The sequence below is a fragment of the Pseudophryne corroboree genome (assembly GCF_028390025.1).
Source record: "Pseudophryne corroboree isolate aPseCor3 chromosome 3 unlocalized genomic scaffold, aPseCor3.hap2 SUPER_3_unloc_5, whole genome shotgun sequence".
Lineage (NCBI taxonomy): Eukaryota > Metazoa > Chordata > Amphibia > Anura > Myobatrachidae > Pseudophryne > Pseudophryne corroboree.
This window is the reverse complement of record NW_026967541.1, coordinates 2,652,417-2,672,158: the sequence shown is the minus strand read 5'-3', so window position 1 is coordinate 2,672,158 and position 19,742 is coordinate 2,652,417. Positions and strand designations below refer to the sequence as shown.

The window sequence follows — 19,742 nt, the reverse complement described above, 5'->3', positions numbered from 1 at the left end:
TCATCTTCCCCACAGCCCCTCCCCGCTCACTGCCAGTGCTACTCATCTCCCCCCGCTCACTGCCAGCGCTGCTCATCTTCCCCACAGACTCCCACCCCTCCCCCTGCTCACTGCCAGTGCTGCTCATCTCCCCCCTCCACCTCACTACCGCCCGCCGTTTGCTTGCCAGCTGAGCTGAGCTGGGCTATCACCTGGAGGGAGGGCAGGAGAAGTTGCCGAGGCTTGACCGCAGCATCTGGGAATATGTGAGAGACCACAGCCGCTATTGACAGACACCGGTGACTGGTGAGTAGCTTGTAAATTCCCAAACTCCCCCCACCCAGTGGCGCCAATCTATCTTTTTGCTGGTGGGTGCCTTGACATAATTATGTCGCCGTGGTTGCACACGCAACAGACCAGGAGGCTGACTGTGAGCTGGGGGTGGAGCCGCGGGTTGAGGAATTTACTGCCCATGGCTCCACCCCCAGCTCACAGTCAGCCTCCTGGTTTCTGGGGTATTGGGCGGCTGGGGGAAGCTGTAGTGCCAGCCCGTGCCCGGGGCTTCACTGACACTATCCTGCGCTCACCCCCCGCTGGTGGCTCATTGAGTGTCGGCCAGGAGAAGCTTCAGTGCAGTGCCTAGGGCTCCGCTGAGACTGCTGGGCTCACCCCCGCTGACGACTCATGTGATGTATGTATAGACCACATGAGCCACCAACGGGGGTGATCGCAGCCTAGTCATACACCAGATGTGAATTTTGCCTCAGTCAGTGTGCTACAATGTGAATTTCGGCTCATACTGTGTGCTATAATGTGAATGTCGGCTCAGTCAGTGGCTACAATGGGAATTTCAGCTCATTCAGTGTGCTACATTGTGAATTTCGGCTCATTCAGTGTGTACAATGTGAATTTCGGCTCATTCAGTGTGCTATAATGTGAATATTGGATCATTCAGTCTGCTACATTGTGAATTTCGGCTCATTCAGTGTGTACAATGTGAATTTTGGTTCATTCAGTGTGCTATAATGTGAATATTGGATCATTCAGTGTGCTACAATGTGAATTTCGGCTCATTCAGTGTGTACAATGTGAATATTGGATCATTCAGTGTGCTACAATGTGAATTTCGGCTCATACTGTGTGCTATAATGTGAATGTCGGCTCAGTCAGTGGCTACAATGTGAATTTCAGCTCATTCAGTGTGCTATAATGTGAATATTGGATCAGTCAGTGTGCTACAATGTGAATTTCAGCTCATTCACTGTGCTATAATGTGAATTTCAGCTCATTCAGTGTGCTACATTGTGAATTTCGGCTCATTCAGTGTGTACAATGTGAATTTCGGCTCATTCAGTGTGCTACAATGTGAATTTCAGCTCATTCAGTGTGCTACATTGTGAATTTCGGCTCATTCAGTGTGTACAATGTGAATTTCGGCTCAGTCAGTGTGCTACAATGTGAATTTCAGCTCAGTCAGTGTGCTATAATGTGAATTTCGGCTCAGTCAGTGTGCTACAATGTGAATTTCAGCTCAGTCAGTGTGCTACAATGTGAATTTTGGCTCATTTAGTGTGCTATAATGTGAATGTCGGATCATTCAGTGTGTACAATGTGAATATTGGATCAGTCAGTGTGCTACAATGTGAATTTCAGCTCAGTCAGTGTGCTACAATGTGAATTTTGGCTCATTCAGTGTGCTATAATGTGAATATTGGATCATTCAGTGTGCTACAGTGTGAATTTCGGCTCATTCAGTGTGTACAATGTGAATATTGGATCATTCAGTGTGCTACAATGTGAATATTGGATCAGTCAGTGTGCTACAATGTGAATATTGGATCAGTCAGTGTGTACAATGTGAATATTGGATCAGTCAGTGTGCTACAATGTGAATATTGGATCAGTCAGTGTGCTACAATGTGAATATTGGATCAGTCAGTGTGCTACAATGTGAATTTCAGCTCAGTCAGTGTGCTACAATGTGAATATTGGATCAGTCAGTGTGCTACAATGTGAATTTCGGCTCATTCAGTGTGTACAATGTGAATATTGGATCATTCAGTGTGCTACAATGTGAATATTGGATCAGTCAATGTGCTACAATGTGAATATTGGATCAGTCAGTGTGTACAATGTGAATATTGGATCATTCAGTGTGTACAATGTGAATATTGGATCAGTCAGTGTGCTACAATGTGAATATTGGATCAGTCAGTGTGCTACAATGTGAATATTGGATCAGTCAGTGTGCTACAATGTGAATATTGGATCAGTCAGTGTGCTACAATGTGAATATTGGATCAGTCAGTGTGCTACAATGTGAATATTGGATCATTCAGTGTGCTACAATGTGAATTTCGGCTCATTCAGTGTGCTACAATGTGAATATTGGATCAGTCAGTGTGCTACAATGTGAATTTCGGCTCAGTGTGCTACAATGTGAATATTGGATCAGTCAGTGTGCTATAATGTGAATGTCGGCTCATTCAGTGTGCTACAATGTGAATATTGGATCAGTCAGTGTGCTACAATGTGAATATTGGATCAGTCAGTGTGCTACAATGTGAATATTGGATCAGTCAGTGTGCTACAATGTGAATTTCAGCTCAGTCAGTGTGCTACAATGTGAATATTGGATCAGTCAGTGTGCTACAATGTGAATATTGGATCATTCAGTGTGCTACAATGTGAATATTGGATCAGTCAGTGTGCTACAATGTGAATTTCGGCTCAGTGTGCTACAATGTGAATATTGGATCAGTCAGTGTGCCACAATGTGAATATTGGATCATTCAATGTGCTATAATGTGAATGTCGGCTCATTCAGTGTGCTACAATGTGAATATTGGATCAGTCAGTGTGCTACAATGTGAATATTGGATCAGTCAGTGTGCTACAATGTGAATATTGGATCAGTCAGTGTGCTACAATGTGAATATTGGATCAGTCAGTGTGCTACAATGTGAATATTGGATCATTCAGTGTGCTACAATGTGAATTTCGGCTCATTCAGTGTGCTACAATGTGAATATTGGATCAGTCAGTGTGCTACAATGTGAATATTGGATCAGTCAGTGTGCTACAATGTGAATATTGGATCAGTCAGTGTGCTACAATGTGAATTTCAGCTCAGTCAGTGTGCTACAATGTGAATTTCGGCTCATTCAGTGTGCTATAATGTGAATATCGGATCATTCAGTGTGCTACAATGTGAATTTCAGCTCATTCAGTGTGCTACAATGTGAATTTCGGCTCATTCAGTGTGTACAATGTGAATATTGGATCATTCAGTGTGTACAATGTGAATATTGGATCAGTCAGTGTGCTACAATGTGAATATTGGATCAGTCAGTGTGCTACAATGTGAATATTGGATCAGTCAGTGTGCTACAATGTGAATATTGGATCAGTCAGTGTGTACAATGTGAATATTGGCTCATTCAGTGTGTACAATGTGAATATTGGATCATTCAGTGTGTACAATGTGAATATTGGATCAGTCAGTGTGCTACAATGTGAATATTGGATCAGTCAGTGTGCTACAATGTGAATATTGGATCAGTCAGTGTGTACAATGTGAATTTCGGCTCATTCAGTGTGCTACAATGTGAATATTGGATCAGTCAGTGTGCTACAATGTGAATATTGGATCAGTCAGTGTGTACAATGTGAATATTGGATCAGTCAGTGTGCTACAATGTGAATATTGGATCAGTCAGTGTGCTACAATGTGAATTTCAGCTCAGTCAGTGTGCTACAATGTGAATATTGGATCAGTCAGTGTGCTACAATGTGAATTTCGGCTCATTCAGTGTGTACAATGTGAATATTGGATCATTCAGTGTGCTACAATGTGAATATTGGATCAGTCAGTGTGCTACAATGTGAATATTGGATCAGTCAGTGTGCTACAATGTGAATTTCAGCTCAGTCAGTGTGCTACAATGTGAATATTGGATCAGTCAGTGTGCTACAATGTGAATATTGGATCATTCAGTGTGCTACAATGTGAATTTCAGCTCAGTCAGTGTGCTACAATGTGAATATTGGATCAGTCAGTGTGCTACAATGTGAATTTCGGCTCAGTGTGCTACAATGTGAATATTGGATCAGTCAGTGTGCTACAATGTGAATATTGGATCATTCAGTGTGCTATAATGTGAATGTCGGCTCATTCAGTGTGCTACAATGTGAATATTGGATCAGTCAGTGTGCTACAATGTGAATATTGGATCAGTCAGTGTGCTACAATGTGAATATTGGATCAGTCAGTGTGCTACAATGTGAATATTGGATCATTCAGTGTGCTACAATGTGAATTTCGGCTCATTCAGTGTGCTACAATGTGAATATTGGATCAGTCAGTGTGCTACAATGTGAATATTGGATCAGTCAGTGTGCTACAATGTGAATATTGGATCATTCAGTGTGCTACAATGTGAATTTCGGCTCATTCAGTGTGCTACAATGTGAATATTGGATCAGTCAGTGTGCTACAATGTGAATTTCGGCTCAGTGTGCTACAATGTGAATATTGGATCAGTCAGTGTGCTATAATGTGAATGTCGGCTCATTCAGTGTGCTACAATGTGAATATTGGATCAGTCAGTGTGCTACAATGTGAATATTGGATCAGTCAGTGTGCTACAATGTGAATATTGGATCAGTCAGTGTGCTACAATGTGAATATTGGATCATTCAGTGTGCTACAATGTGAATTTCAGCTCAGTCAGTGTGCTACAATGTGAATTTCGGCTCATTCAGTGTGCTATAATGTGAATATCGGATCATTCAGTGTGCTACAATGTGAATTTCAGCTCATTCAGTGTGCTACAATGTGAATTTCGGCTCATTCAGTGTGTACAATGTGAATATTGGATCATTCAGTGTGTACAATGTGAATATTGGATCAGTCAGTGTGCTACAATGTGAATATTGGATCAGTCAGTGTGCTACAATGTGAATATTGGATCAGTCAGTGTGCTACAATGTGAATATTGGATCAGTCAGTGTGCTACAATGTGAATATTGGCTCATTCAGTGTGTACAATGTGAATATTGGATCATTCAGTGTGTACAATGTGAATATTGGATCAGTCAGTGTGCTACAATGTGAATATTGGATCAGTCAGTGTGCTACAATGTGAATATTGGATCAGTCAGTGTGTACAATGTGAATTTCGGCTCATTCAGTGTGCTACAATGTGAATATTGGATCAGTCAGTGTGTACAATGTGAATTTCGGCTCATTCAGTGTGCTACAATGTGAATATTGGATCATTCAGTGTGCTACAATGTGAATATTGGATCAGTCAGTGTGTACAATGTGTATTTCAGCTCATTCAGTGAGCTACAGTGTGAATGTCGGATCATTCTGTGTCGTACAAGGTGAATTTCGTCTCATTCTGTGTGCTACAATAAGAATTTTGGCTCATTCTGTGTGCTACAGTGTAAATTTCCGCATATACTGTGTGGTATAATGTGAAATGGGCACCAGTACTAGACAGTATAAGGGGTTCTACTATTGTGGGGTATATGGTGTGGTAAACTACATGGAAGGACACGCGCCCTTTGTGAGTGGCCACGCCGCCTTATCCGGAGCGCATGCGCCTTCGGCGCGCACATAATTGCAACCTTCACTTTTCCATATCCCAACTTCAAAATTCCACTTCGACCACTGTGAGGGATGGTATCAGAATCCTGGCACTTGAGATAACGACGGTCAGAATACCGACAGCGTCATCCCGATGTGCAGGATCCCAACAACCCCCCCAACCCTCCCTGCCTGCAGCCTGTTCTTAAACTGCGCCAGGTAGAGCCCATTCCTAGACTGGTACTGCTGGCCAGGGATGACTGCTTGTCTCCAGCCTCCATCACAAGCAGCAGCGCAGCTGTTGGGAGACCTGCTGCTGCTGGAGGAGAATGGAGGAGAGCAGAGTCTGTCCCCATGCTGCCCAAAAGGAGGCTCCAGAATCTGCCCCCTACTGCTGTAGTGCAGGTAGAAGGAGACACAAGCACAGCAGGCACAGCCAGGGGCGGTGATTACATGATATAGTGCTATGGATTGTACGAGGAATGGGGCCCCAAATCCGTGTGTTGCTTAGGGCTCCATGAGGTCTAATCTCGCCTCTGGCAGCGGCCATAGCGGTGGCTTTAGTGGGCATGCCTCACCAGCCACTGACCTCACTGCACGCCACTGGAACACACAGGTGTTATTGAGACCTTATAACAGAGCTTGTATATTAACTCTGAGATATAGAGAGACACAGTACACATTTAGTATTTTGATTAGTTTATTGAGAGATATTTCAGCATGACATATAGCAAACCATTAGCGTTATATATGGTGACATCTGGAATCTGGCTTCAACGCTCCTATATTTGGAATCCTGGGAAGGAATATATATAATTGTGGGACACCTATTCTTGGAGCCTTCTTAGTTGTCTAATATGTGAAATATAACACATATGAAATATTTCTGATACACTCTTGACCAGAGGTTCTCAAACTCGGTCCTCGGGGGCGCACACAGTGCATGTTTTGCAGGTCTCCTCACAGCATCACAAGTGAAATATTACCTCCACCTGTGGACCTTTAAAAATGTGTCAGTGAGTAATTAATACACCTGTGCACCTGCTGGGTTACCTGCAAAACATGCACTGTGTGTGGGCCCACGAGGACCAAGTTTGAGAACTCTACTCTTGACCATCTATAGATTTTGTAAGCAATATATGAGCGAATCTGGTGACCTCTAGTGCGCAGCATTTTCATTTTAAAACACGATTTCTTCTCTATTTACACTATGCAACTTTCCTTTTAATATTCGCTGGTCTTAATATATATTTCAATAAAAGTTATATTTTAGTATAAGATTCTGTGCACCACTATAGGGCATTTCACATTCTTCTTTTTTTCTCCTGGAAACTATAGGTCAGTAAGACTATACATTAAGAAACTATAGGTCAGTAAGACAATACAGTAGGAAACTATAGGTCAGTAAGACAATACAGAAGGAAACTATAGGTCAGTAAGACAATACAGAAGGAAACTCTAGGTCAGTAACACAATACAGAAGAAACTATAGGTCAGTAAGACAATACAGTAAGAAACTATAGGTCAGTAAGACAATACAGAAGGAAACTCTAGGTAAGTAAGACAATACAGAAGGAAACTCTAGGTCAGTAAGACAATACAGAAGAAACTATAGGTCAGTAAGACAATACAGTAGGAAACTGAAGGTCAGTAAGACAATACAGTAAGAAACTATAGGTCAGTAAGACAATACAGTAGGAAACTATAGGTCAGTAAGACAATACAGTAGGAAACTATAGGTCAGTAAGACAATACAGTAAGAAGCTATAGGTCAGTAAGACAATACAGTAAGAAACTATAGGTCAGTAAGACAATACAGTAGGAAACTATAGGTCAGTAAGACAAAACAGTAAGAAACAATAGGTCAGAAACACAATATAGTAAAAAACTATAGGTCAGTAAGACAATACAGTAAGAAACTATAGGTCAGTAAGACAATACAGTAAGAAACTATAGGTCAGAAACACAATACAGTAGGAAACTATAGGTCAGTAAGACAATACAGTAGGAAACATTTAAAAAGGCTTTTTATACGAGTTCCTCCTAACACCGCACAACTGCTCAGTGCGCAGACATTTGTGCGCAAAATAAAAAAACTTGCAGTAAAACCTATGGAGAATTTTCACCACTATTTGCGGCTAAATGGATAGGGAATTTTTTGCGATTAACTGATTCCCCCCCCATAAAATGTTTATACATACAGTATGATGTTACATTGAGATTACCGCTGGAGGAAACTCTGCCACAATATTATTGAATGTGTAATTTATCCCATCCTCGTATGGGTGTAATATATTAATATATTCTTACTGACCAGGATTACCAGCACTGAATCAATTATCGCCCAATATAATATATATGCCGCTGTTTAACTACAAATACACTTGTTTTTTTATTACTTTATTCACCTTTATACATTTACTTTTGTGTTTTATATATCACTGATTTATCTTACATACTTTACTGTACTTAATAAAGGTTATATATTAGTGCACAAGCAGGACAGCACTTTCTCTTCTTTGCTGTTTTATTATTGCAAAGCCCATGTCACCTCCAGTAATCCCACATGAGCGTCCATGTCACCTCTAGTAATCCCACATGAGCGTCCATGTCACCTCTAGTAATCCCACATGAGCATCCTTGTCACCTCTAGTAATCCCACATGAGCATCCATGTCACCTCTAGTAATCTCACACGAGCGTCCATGTCACCTCTAGTAATCCCACATGAGCGTCCATGTCACCTCTAGTAATCCCACATGAGCGTCCATGTCACCTCCAGTAATCCCACATGACCGTCCATGTCACCTCTAGTAATCCCACACGAGCGTCCATGTCACCTCCAGTTATCCCACATGAGCGTCCATGTCACCTCCAGTAATCCCACATGATTGTCCATGTCACCTCTAGTCATCCCACATGAACGTCCATGTCACTTCTAGTAATCCCACATGAGCGTCCATGTCACCTCTAGTAATCCCACATGAGCGTCCATGTCACCTCTAGTAATCCCACATGAGCGTCCATGTCACCTCTAGTCATCCCACACAAGCGTCCGTGTCACCTCTAGTAATCCCACATGACAGTCCATGTCACCTCTAGTAATCCCAAATGAGCGTCCATGTCACCTCTAATAATCTCACATGAGCATCCATGTCACCTCTAATAATCTCACATGAGCATCCATGTCACCTCTAGTAATCCCACATGAGCGTCCATGTCACCTCTAGTAATCCCTCATGAGCATCCATGTCACATCTAGTAATCAGACATGAGCGTCCATGTCACCTCTAGTAATCCCACATGAGCATCCATGTCACATCTAGTAATCAGACATGAGCGTCCATGTCACCTCTAGTAATCCCACATGAGCATCCATGTCACATCTAGTAATCCCACATGAGCGTCCATGTCACATCTAGTAATCCCACATGAGCGTCCATGTCACCTCTAGTAATCCCACATGAGCGTCCATGTCACATCTAGTAATCAGACATGAGCATCCATGTCGCCTCTAGTAATCCCACATGAGTGCCCATGTCACCTCTAGTAATCCCACATGAGCGTCCGTGTCACCTATTTATTTATTTATTTATTTATTAACAGTTTCTTATATAGCGCAGCAAATTCCGTTGCGCTTTACAATTTGAAATAATAACAAACTGGGTGATAACAGTCATAGAGGTAGGAAGGCCCTGCTCGCAAGCTTACAATCTATAGGGAAATAGGCATATGTACAAAAGGAAAGGTGCTATCTATTGCATAGAATGAGAAGACATGTGAGGATATGTGTGGACTGTACAGAGTGGATGTAATTTGATAGGAAGGTTTATGAAAGTTATCTGGGCGGTTCAGGAATTTGATACGCTTGCCTAAAGAGGTGAGTTTTGAGGGAACGCTTGAAGGTTTGGAGACTAGAGGAGAGTCTTATTGTGCGTGGTAGGGCATTCCACAGAGTGGGTGCAGCCTGATGAAAGTCCTGCAGTCGTGAGTGGGAGCGAGTAATGAGTGTGGATGAGAGACGCAGGTCTTGTGAAGAGCGCAGAGGTCGGGTTGGGAGATATTTTGTGATAAGCGAAGTGATGTACGTTGGTGTAGTTTGGTTAATGGCCTTGTGTGTGAGTAAAAGTATTTCTCTGACGTCCTAAGTGGATGCTGGGGACTCCGTCAGGACCATGGGGATAGCGGCTCCGCAGGAGACAGGGCACAAAAATTAAAAGTTTGACCACTAGGTGGTGTGCACTGGCTCCTCCCCCTATGACCCTCCTCCAAGCCTCAGTTAGGTTTTTGTGCCCGACCGAGCAGGGTGCAATCTAGGTGGCTCTCCTATGTTAGGTTTTTTATTTTCAGTGAGTCCTGCTGGCAACGGGCTCACTGCAACGCGGGACTTAGGGGAGAAGAAGTGAACTCACCTGCGTGCAGGATGGATTGGCTTCTTAGGCTACTGGACACTAGCTCCAGAGGGACGATCACAGGTACAGCCTGGATGGGTCACCGGAGCCGCGCCGCCGGCCCCCTTGCAGATGCTGAAGACAGAAGAGGTCCAGGAATCGGCGGCTGAAGACTTCCCAGTCTTCTTAAGGTAGCACACAGCACTGCAGCTGTGCGCCATTGCTCTCAGCACACTTCACACCAGCGGTCACTGAGGGTGCAGGGCGCTGGGGGGGGCGCCCTGGGCAGCAATGTAGATACCTAAGCTGGCTAAAAATACATTACATATAGCCCCTGGGCTATATGGATGTATTTAACCCCTGCCAGGAATCCAGAAAAAACCGGGAGAAGAGCCCGCCGAAAAGGGGGCGTGGGGCCTATCTCCTCAGCACACAGCGCCATTTTTCCCACACAGCTCCGCTGGTAGGAAGGCTCCCAGGCTTTCCCCTGCACTGCACTACAGAAACAGGGTAAAATCAGAGAGGGGGGGCACTTTTGGCGATAATTATATTTAAGCAGCTATAAAGGGAACACACTTATATTAAGGTTGTCCCTGTATATTATAGCGCTTGGGTGTGTGCTGGCAAACTCTCCCTCTGTCTCCCCAAAGGGCTAGTGGGGTCCTGTCTTCTATCAGAGCATTCCCTGTGTGTCTGCTGTGTGTCGGTACGTGTGTGTCGACATGTATGAGGACGATGTTGGCGTGGAGGCGGAGCAATTGCCTGTAATGGTGATGTCACCCCCTAGGGAGTCGACACCGGAATGGATGGCTTTGTTTATGGAATTACGTGATAGTGTCAGCACGCTGCAAAAGTCGGTTGACGACATGAGACGGCCGGCAAACCAATTGGTGCCTGTCCAGGCGTCTCAAACACCGTCAGGGGCTGTAAAACGCCCATTACCTCAGTCGGTCGACACCGACACGGACACTGACTCCAGTGTCGACGGTGAAGAAACAAACGTATTTTCCAGTAGGGCCACACGTTATATGATCACGGCAATGAAGGAGGCTTTGCATATATCTGATGCTGCAAGTACCACAAAAAGGGGTATTATGTGGGGTGTGAAAAAACTACCTGTAGTTTTTCCTGAATCAGATGAATTGAATGAAGTGTGTGATGAAGCGTGGGTTACCCCCGATAAAAAACTGCTAATTTCAAAGAAGTTATTGGCATTATACCCTTTCCCGCCAGAGGTTAGGGCGCGCTGGGAAACACCCCCTAGGGTAGATAAGGCGCTCACACGCTTATCAAAACAAGTGGCGTTACCGTCTCCTGAAACGGCCGCCCTCAAAGACCCAGCTGATAGGAGGCTGGAAAATACCCTAAAAAGTATATACACACATACTGGTGTTTTACTGCGACCAGCTATCGAATCAGCATGGATGTGCAGTGCTGGGGTGGCTTGGTCGGAGTCACTGACTGAAAATATTGATACCCTGGATAGGGACAATATTTTATTGACTATAGAGCATTTAAAGGATGCATTTCTTTATATGCGAGATGCACAGAGGGATATTTGCACTCTGGCATCAAGGGTAAGTGCGCTGTCCATTTCTGGCAGAAGAAGTTTATGGACGCGACAGTGGTCAGGCGATGCGGATTCCAAACGGCATATGGAAGTATTGCCGTATAAAGGGGAGGAGTTATTTGGGGTCGGTCTATCGGACTTGGTGGCCACGGCAACAGCCGGAAAATCCACCTTTTTACCTCAGGTCACCTCCCAGCAGAAAAAGACACCGTCTTTTCAGCCGCAGTCCTTTCGTTCCCATAAGAATAAGCGGGCAAAAGGACATTCATATCTGCCCCGAGGCAAAGGAAAGGGTAAGAGACTGCAGCAAGCAGCTCCCTCCCAGGAGCAGAAGCCCTCCCCCGCTTCTGCAAAGTCCTCAGCATGACGCTGGGACCTTACAAGCGGACTCAGGTGCGGTGGGGGGTCGCCTCAAGAATTTCAGCGCGCAGTGGGCTCACTCGCAAGTGGACCCTTGGATCCTGCAGGTAGTATCTCAGGGTTACAGGTTGGAATTCGAGACGTCTCCCCCTCGCCGGTTCCTGAAGTCTGCTTTACCAACGTCTCCCTCCGACAGGGCGACGGTATTGGAATCCATTCACAAGCTGCATTCTCAGCAGGTGATAGTCAAGGTACCCCTTTTACAACAGGGAAAGAGGTATTATTCCACACTGTTTGTGGTACCGAAGCCGGACGGCTCGGTAAGACCTATTCTAAATCTGAAGTCTTTGAACATGTACATACAAAAGTTCAAGTTCAAGATGGAGTCACTCAGAGCAGTGATAGCAAATCTGGAAGAAGGGGACTTTATGGTGTCCTTGGACATCAAGGATGCTTACCTCCATGTCCCAATTTGCCCTTCACACCAAGGGTACCTCAGGTTCGTGGTACAAAACTGTCATTATCAGTTTCAGACGCTGCCGTTTGGATTGTCCACGGCACCCCGGGTCTTTACCAAGGTAATGGCCGAAATGATGATTCTTCTTCGAAGAAAAGGCGTATTAATTATTCCTTACTTGGACGATCTCCTGATAAGGGCAAGGTCCAGAGAACAGCTAGAGGTCGGTGTAGCACTAACCCAAGTAGTGCTACAACAGCACGGGTGGATTCTGAATTTTCCAAAATCCCAGCTGATCCCGACGACACGTCTGCTGTTCCTAGGGATGATTCTGGACACTGTTCAGAAAAAGGTGTTTCTTCCGGAGGAGAAAGCCAGGGAGTTATCCGAACTTGTCAGGAACCTCCTAAAACCAGGAAAAGTGTCTGTGCATCAATGCACAAGAGTCCTGGGGAAAATGGTGGCTTCTTACGAAGAAATTCCATTCGGCAGATTCCATGCACAAATTTTTCAGTGGGATCTGCTGGACAAATGGTCCGGGTCGCATCTGCAAATGCATCAGCGGATAACCCTGTCTCCAAGGACAAGGGTGTCTCTGCTATGGTGGTTGCAGAGTGCTCATCTGATAGAGGGCCGCTGATTCGGCATACAGGACTGGGTCCTGGTGACCACGGATGCCAGCCTGAGAGGCTGGGGAGCGGTCACACAGGGAAGAAACTTCCAGGGCGTGTGGTCAAGCCTGGAGACGTCTCTTCACATAAATATAAGAGGAGTAAGAACGATACTCGTGGCTCCGGATTGGCCAAGAAGGACTTGGTACCCCGAACTTCAGGAGATGCTCACGGAAGATCCATGGCCCCTACCTCTAAGAAGGGACCTGCTTCAGCAGGGACCTTGTCTATTCCAAGACTTACCGCGGCTGCGTTTGACGGCATGGCGGTTGAACGCCGGATCCTGAAGGAAAAAGGCATTCCAGAGGAAGTCATCCCTACCCTGATTAAAGCCAGGAAGGAAGTGACCGCACAGCATTATCACCGCATTTGGAGAAAATATGTTGCATGGTGTGAGGCCAGGAGGTCCCCGACGGAGGAATTTCAACTGGGTCGATTCCTACATTTCCTGCAAACAGGATTGTCTATGGGCCTCAAATTGGGGTCCATTAGGGTTCAAATTTCGGCCCTGTCGATTTTCTTCCAGAAAGAATTGGCTTCAGTTCCTGAAGTCCAAACTTTTGTCAAAGGAGTACTACATATACAGCCCCCGGTTATGCCTCCAGTGGCACCGTGGGATCTCAACGTAGTTTTAGAATTCCTCAAATCCCATTGGTTTCAGCCACTCAAATCGGTGGATTTGAAATATCTTACATGGAAAGTGACCATGCTACTGGTCCTGGCTTCGGCCAGGAGAGTGTCAGAGTTGGCGGCTTTATCGTACAAAAGCCCATATCTGATTTTCCATTCGGACAGGGCAGAACTGCGGACGCGTCCTCAGTTTCTCCCTAAGGTGGTTTCAGCGTTTCACCTGAACCAACCTATTGTGGTGCCTGCGGCTACTAGCGACTTGGAGGACTCCAAGTTGTTGGACGTTGTCAGAGCCTTAAAAATATATATTTCAAGGACGGCTGGAGTCAGAAAGTCTGACTCGCTGTTTATACTGTATGCACCCAACAAGCTGGGTGCTCCTGCGTCTAAGCAGACGATTGCTCGTTGGATTTGTAGCACAATTCAACTTGCGCATTCTGTGGCAGGCCTGCCACAGCCTAAATCTGTAAATGCCCACTCCACAAGGAAGGTGGGCTCATCTTGGGCGGCTGCCCGAGGGGTCTCGGCATTACAACTCTGCCGAGCAGCTACGTGGTCAGGGGAGAACACGTTAGTAAAATTCTACAAATTTGATACCCTGGCTAAGGAGGACCTGGAGTTCTCTCATTCGGTGCTGCAGAGTCATCCGCACTCTCCCGCCCGTTTGGGAGCTTTGGTATAATCCCCATGGTCCTGACGGAGTCCCCAGCATCCACTTAGGACATCAGAGAAAATAAGAATTTACTCACCGGTAATTCTATTTCTCATAGTCCGTAGTGGATGCTGGGCGCCCATCCCAAGTGCGGATTGCCTGCAATACTTGTACATAGTTATTGTTACAAAAATCGGGTTATTATTGTTGTGAGCCATCTTTTCAGAGGCTCCTCTGTTATCATGCTGTTAACTGGGTTCAGATCACAAGTTGTACAGTGTGATTGGTGTGGCTGGTATGAGTCTTACCCGGGATTCAAAATCCTTCCTTATTGTGTACGCTCGTCCGGGCACAGTATCCTAACTGAGGCTTGGAGGAGGGTCATAGGGGGAGGGGCCAGTGCACACCACCTAGTGGTCAAACTTTTAATTTTTGTGCCCTGTCTCCTGCGGAGCCGCTATCCCCATGGTCCTGACGGAGTCCCCAGCATCCACTACGGACTACGAGAAATAGAATTACCGGTGAGTAAATTCTTATTTTTATATTGAATGTGGTAGAGTACAGGTATCCAATGGAGGGACTGACAGAGTGGATCTGCAGACGATGAACGTCTAGCGAGGAAGATAAGCCTCGCCGCTGCATTCAGAATGGATTGTAGTGGTGAGAGTCTTGTTTTGGGAAGACCAGTTAGGAGACTATTGCAATAATCAATGCGGGAGATAATGAGAGCGTGGATTAGAGTTTTAGCAGTGTCTTGTGTAAGGTATGGTCGTATTTTGGATATGTTTTTTAGATTCATGTAACATGATCTTGAGACAGATTGAATGTGGGGAACAAAGGACAGATCAGAGTCAAGGATGACACCTAGGCAGCGAGCTTGTGGGGTAGGGTTGATAGTCAAGTTTTCAACAGTGATAGAGATATCAGGATGGTACCTACTATTGGCCGGTGGAAATATAATTAACTCTGTCTTTGAAATATTAAGTTTGAGGTGGCGAGATGTCATCCAGGATGAGATGTCAGAAAGGCATTCAGTGACACGGTCCAGTACAGATAGGGACAAGTCAGGGGAGGATAGGTAGATTTGAGTATCATCTGCGTACAGATGATACTGAAAACCAAAAGAGCTGATTAGTTTGCCAAGAGATGAGGTATAGATAGAGAAAAGCAGAGGACCCAAGACTGAGCCTTGCGGTACTCCAACTGAAAGAGGTAGCGAAGAGGAGGTAGATTCAGAGAAGCGTCACCTCTAGTAATCCCACATGAGCGTCCGTGTCACCTCTAGTAATCCCGCATGAGCGTCCATGTCACCTCTAGTAATCCCACGTGAGCGTCCATGTCACCTCTAGTAATCCCACGTGAGCGTCCATGTCACCTCTAGTTATCCCACACAAGCGTCCGTGTCACCTCTAGTAATCCCACACAAGCGTCTGTGTCACCTCTAGTAATCCCACATGATCAAGCTCCAGTCTAAGCATCCTAGCTTTTTTGTTTTTTAATGATTACAGGTAAAAAAAATGTCAGTTATAGAATTATATATTGTAATCTGTAACACCCTGGGTCATTTTATATTTTAATGTATTTTATTTCCAGCAGATGGACACACAAGGAGGAATATCACAGAAGGACATCTAATGTTATCCCCGGATTGTGACATAAAAGATGACAGTAGACAGGATTCTCCAGGAGCTAACCCCATTACCGCAATTAAACATCCAGCTCTATCAGCTGATCCCCCTGATCCTGGGAAATGTTCTCCTGATCACTCTGATATTGGTGCATCTGTTACAGCTCTGACAGTAGATACAGAGTTTCCGTGTTCTATAGATGCCAAATGTTTTACACAGAACACAAAGCGTATTACCCATCAGCCAGCTAAGGCAGGTGAGAGGCCATTTCCATGTTCTGAGTGTGGGAAATGTTTTACACACAAATCAGCTCTTGTTACACATCAGAGAAGTCACACAGGTGAAAAGTCATATTCCTGTTCTGAGTGTAGGAAATGTTTTCCACGGAAATCAGAACTTGCTACACATCAGAGAAGTCACACAGGTAAGAAGCCATATTCCTGTTCTGAGTGTGGGAAATGTTTTGCATGGAAATCAAATCTTGTTACACATCAGAGAAGTCACACAGATGAGAAGCCGTACTTCTGTTCTGAGTGTGGGAAATGTTTTGCATCGAAATCAAATCTTGTTACACATCAGAGGAGTCACACAGGTGAGAAGCCATTTTCCTGTTCTCAGTGTGGGAAATGTTTTGCATCGAAATCATATCTTGTTATACATCAGAAAAGTCACAGAGGTGAGAAGCCATATTCCTGTTCTGAGTGTGGGAAATGTTTTGCATATAAATCAAATCTTGTTACACATCAGAAGAGTCACACAGGTGAGGAGCCATATTCCTGTTCTGAGTGTGGGAAATGTTTTGCATATAAATCAAATCTTGTTACACATCAGAAAAGTCACACAGGTGAGAAGCCATATTCCTGTGCTGAGTGTGGGAAATGTTTTGCATTGAAATCAGGTCTTGTTATACATCAGAAAAGTCACACAGGTGAGAAGCCATATACCTGTGCTGAGTGTGGGAAATGTTTTCCACGTAAATCAGATCTTGTTACACATCAGAGAAGTCACACAGGTGAGAAGCCATATTCCTGTTCTGAGTGTGGGAAATGTTTCACACAGAAATCACATCTTGTTCCACATCAGAGAAGTCACACAGGTGAGAAGCCGTACTTCTGTTCTGAGTGTGGGAAATGTTTTGCATTGAAATCAAATCTTGTTACACATCAGAGGAATCACACAGGTGAGAAGCCATATTCCTGTTCTCAGTGTGGGAAATGTTTTGCATCGAAATCATGTCTTGTTAAACATCAGAAAAGTCACACAGGTGAGAAGCCATATTCCTGTTCTGAGTGTGGGAAATGTTTCACACAGAAATCACATCTTGTTCCACATCAGAGAAGTCACACAGGTGAGAAGCCGTACTCCTGTTCTGAGTGTGGGAAATGTTTTGCATGGAAATCAGTTCTTGTTAAACATCAGCGATTTCACAAGTGAGAATAGATTTTCATGCTGAGAGATAAATAAATCTGCTCTTGTTGAACATATTAGACATTACCCAAGCACGGAACCATTTAAATCTTCTGGAGTATAATTATCACTGTCGTGCATGTTCCTCAAGGGTCAATCCTATCTCCTATGCTTTATAAAATATACATGCTACCACTGGGTGATATAATCAGACATCATGGCCTGGTCTACCACTGCTATGCTGATGACCTGCTTTTTGCTCCATGTACTGAGAACCTAATACCAATCCTAAATGGTTGTCTAGCTGAGCGCCAGGGGTTGATGATGCCAGCCCAGCATTACATGGTCCAAGGTACTAGAAGCAGCTTCTGCCTCCTTACTGCCCCGCTTGCTTACTTCTAAAGATGAAGGACTGTTACCAGCAGTACCAAGAATCCTCTGTCATTCATTTAAGGGTTGAACGTTTAGCTTTGCAGCCCTGACCATGGAACTCACTGCCTTGCACAGTCCAAGAGGCCTCCAATCTAGAGACCTTCACAAGCAGACTGATGACTGTTACTCACGCTTTTCATTAATGTAACTCTATTTAGTTCCTAAATAAAACATTCCAAATACTTAGGTCTTTTTTCTGCTGTTTATTTTGTATCTTGTGCATTGTGTAAATGTCTAATACCAGTTTCCACAATCTGTATTGCTGCACGAGAGTATAGCGGCCATTGGAACGTGTTTTCACTTCTAGTTTGCCTAACTTGTTGCAGACACTCATCTTGATAAGGAGTGTTGATTGTTTTCAGATACAAGATCCTATCCAAATATACCCTGTACATTATCATGTGCATTAGTCACCCGGGTTCCATCTGCAGTGGTTTGTTGTATGTTACATCTATATGGTGCAGATACTCCCCTGTATGATTTCATAATAAAAGCTTTTGTTTGCATCTAATTATAGATGTATAGCTTTTATTTCTCTTACGTCCTAGAGGATGCTGGGGACTCTGTAAGGACCATGGGGTATAGACGGGCTCCGCAGGAGATATGTGCACCCTAAAGAACTTTTAGTATGGGTGTGCACTGGCTCCTCCCTCTATGCCCCTCCTCCAGACCTCAGTTAGATTCTGTGCCCAGGGAGAATGGGTGCTCTACAGGGGAGCTCTACTGAGTTTCTCTGATAAAAGAATTTTATTAGGTTTATTATTTTCAGGGAGCACTGCTGGCAGCAGGCTCCCTGCATCGTGGGACTGAGGAGAGAGAAACAGACCTACTTAAATGATAGGCTCTGCTTCTTAGGCTACTGGACACCATTAGCTCCAGAGGGATCGGAACGCAGGTCTCCCCCTGCCGTTCGTCTCAGAGCCGCGCCGCCGTCCTCGCAGAGCCGGAAGATAGAAGCCGGGTGAGTATAAGAAAAAAAGAAGATGTCTCAGGCGTCAGAAGACTTTTGATCTTCACTGAGGTAAGCGCGCAGCGGTAACGCTGTGTGCCATTGCTCCCGCATGTTACACACAAGGCAGGCACTGATGGGTGCAGGGCGCCCTGGCCAGCAATATATACTTTCTCTGACGTCCTAGTGGATACTGGGAACTCTGTAAGGACCATGGGGAATAGCGGCTCCGCAGGAGACTGGGCACAACTGCAGAAAGCTTTAGGACTACCTAGTGTGCACTGGCTCCTCCCACTATGACCCTCCTCCAGACCTCAGTTAGAATCTTGTGCCCGGCTGAGCTGGATGCACACTAGGGGCTCTCCTGAGCTCCTAGAAAGAAAGTATATTTTAGTTTTTTTATTTTACAGTGAGACCTGCTGGCAACAGACTCACTGCTATGAGGAACTAAGGGGAAAGAAGCGAACCTACCTGCTTGCAGCTAGCTTGGGCTTCTTAGGCTACTGGACAACATTAGCTCTAGAGGGATCGAACACAGGACCCGACCTCGATCGTTCGGTCCCAGAGCCGCGCCGCCGTCCCCCTTACAGAGCCAGAAGCAAGAAGAGTCTGGAAAATCGGGGCAGAAGACTTCTTCAAGGTAGCGCACAGCACTGCAGCTGTGCGCCATTGCTCCTCATGCACACCTCACACTCTGTTCACTGATGGGTGCATGGCGCCGGGGGGGGGCGCCCTGAGGGGAATATTAGACACCTTGACTGGCAAATCTACACCATATATAGTCCCAGAGGCTATATAGGTGTAAAAATACCCCTGCCAGGGTTACAGAAAAAGTTGGAGAAGTCCGCCGAAAAAGGGGCGGGGCTATCTCCCTCAGCACACTGGCGCCATTTCTCCCTCACAGCTCTGCTGGAAGGATCGCTCCCAGGCTCTCCCCTGCAGTTACAACTACATAAGGGTAAAAAAGAGAGGGGGGGCACTAAATTTAGGCGCAGCATAACTATATAGCAGCTATAAGGGGATA

At 45.1% G+C, this 19,742-nt stretch overlaps 1 pseudogene; it reads left to right on the top strand.

Moving 5' to 3' along the window:
• The window catches only part of LOC134984336 (zinc finger protein 585A-like), a 137,060-nt pseudogene extending 119,105 nt beyond the window's left edge, over nt 1-17,955 (top strand).
• Nucleotides 17,956-19,742: the final 1,787 nt, after the last annotated feature.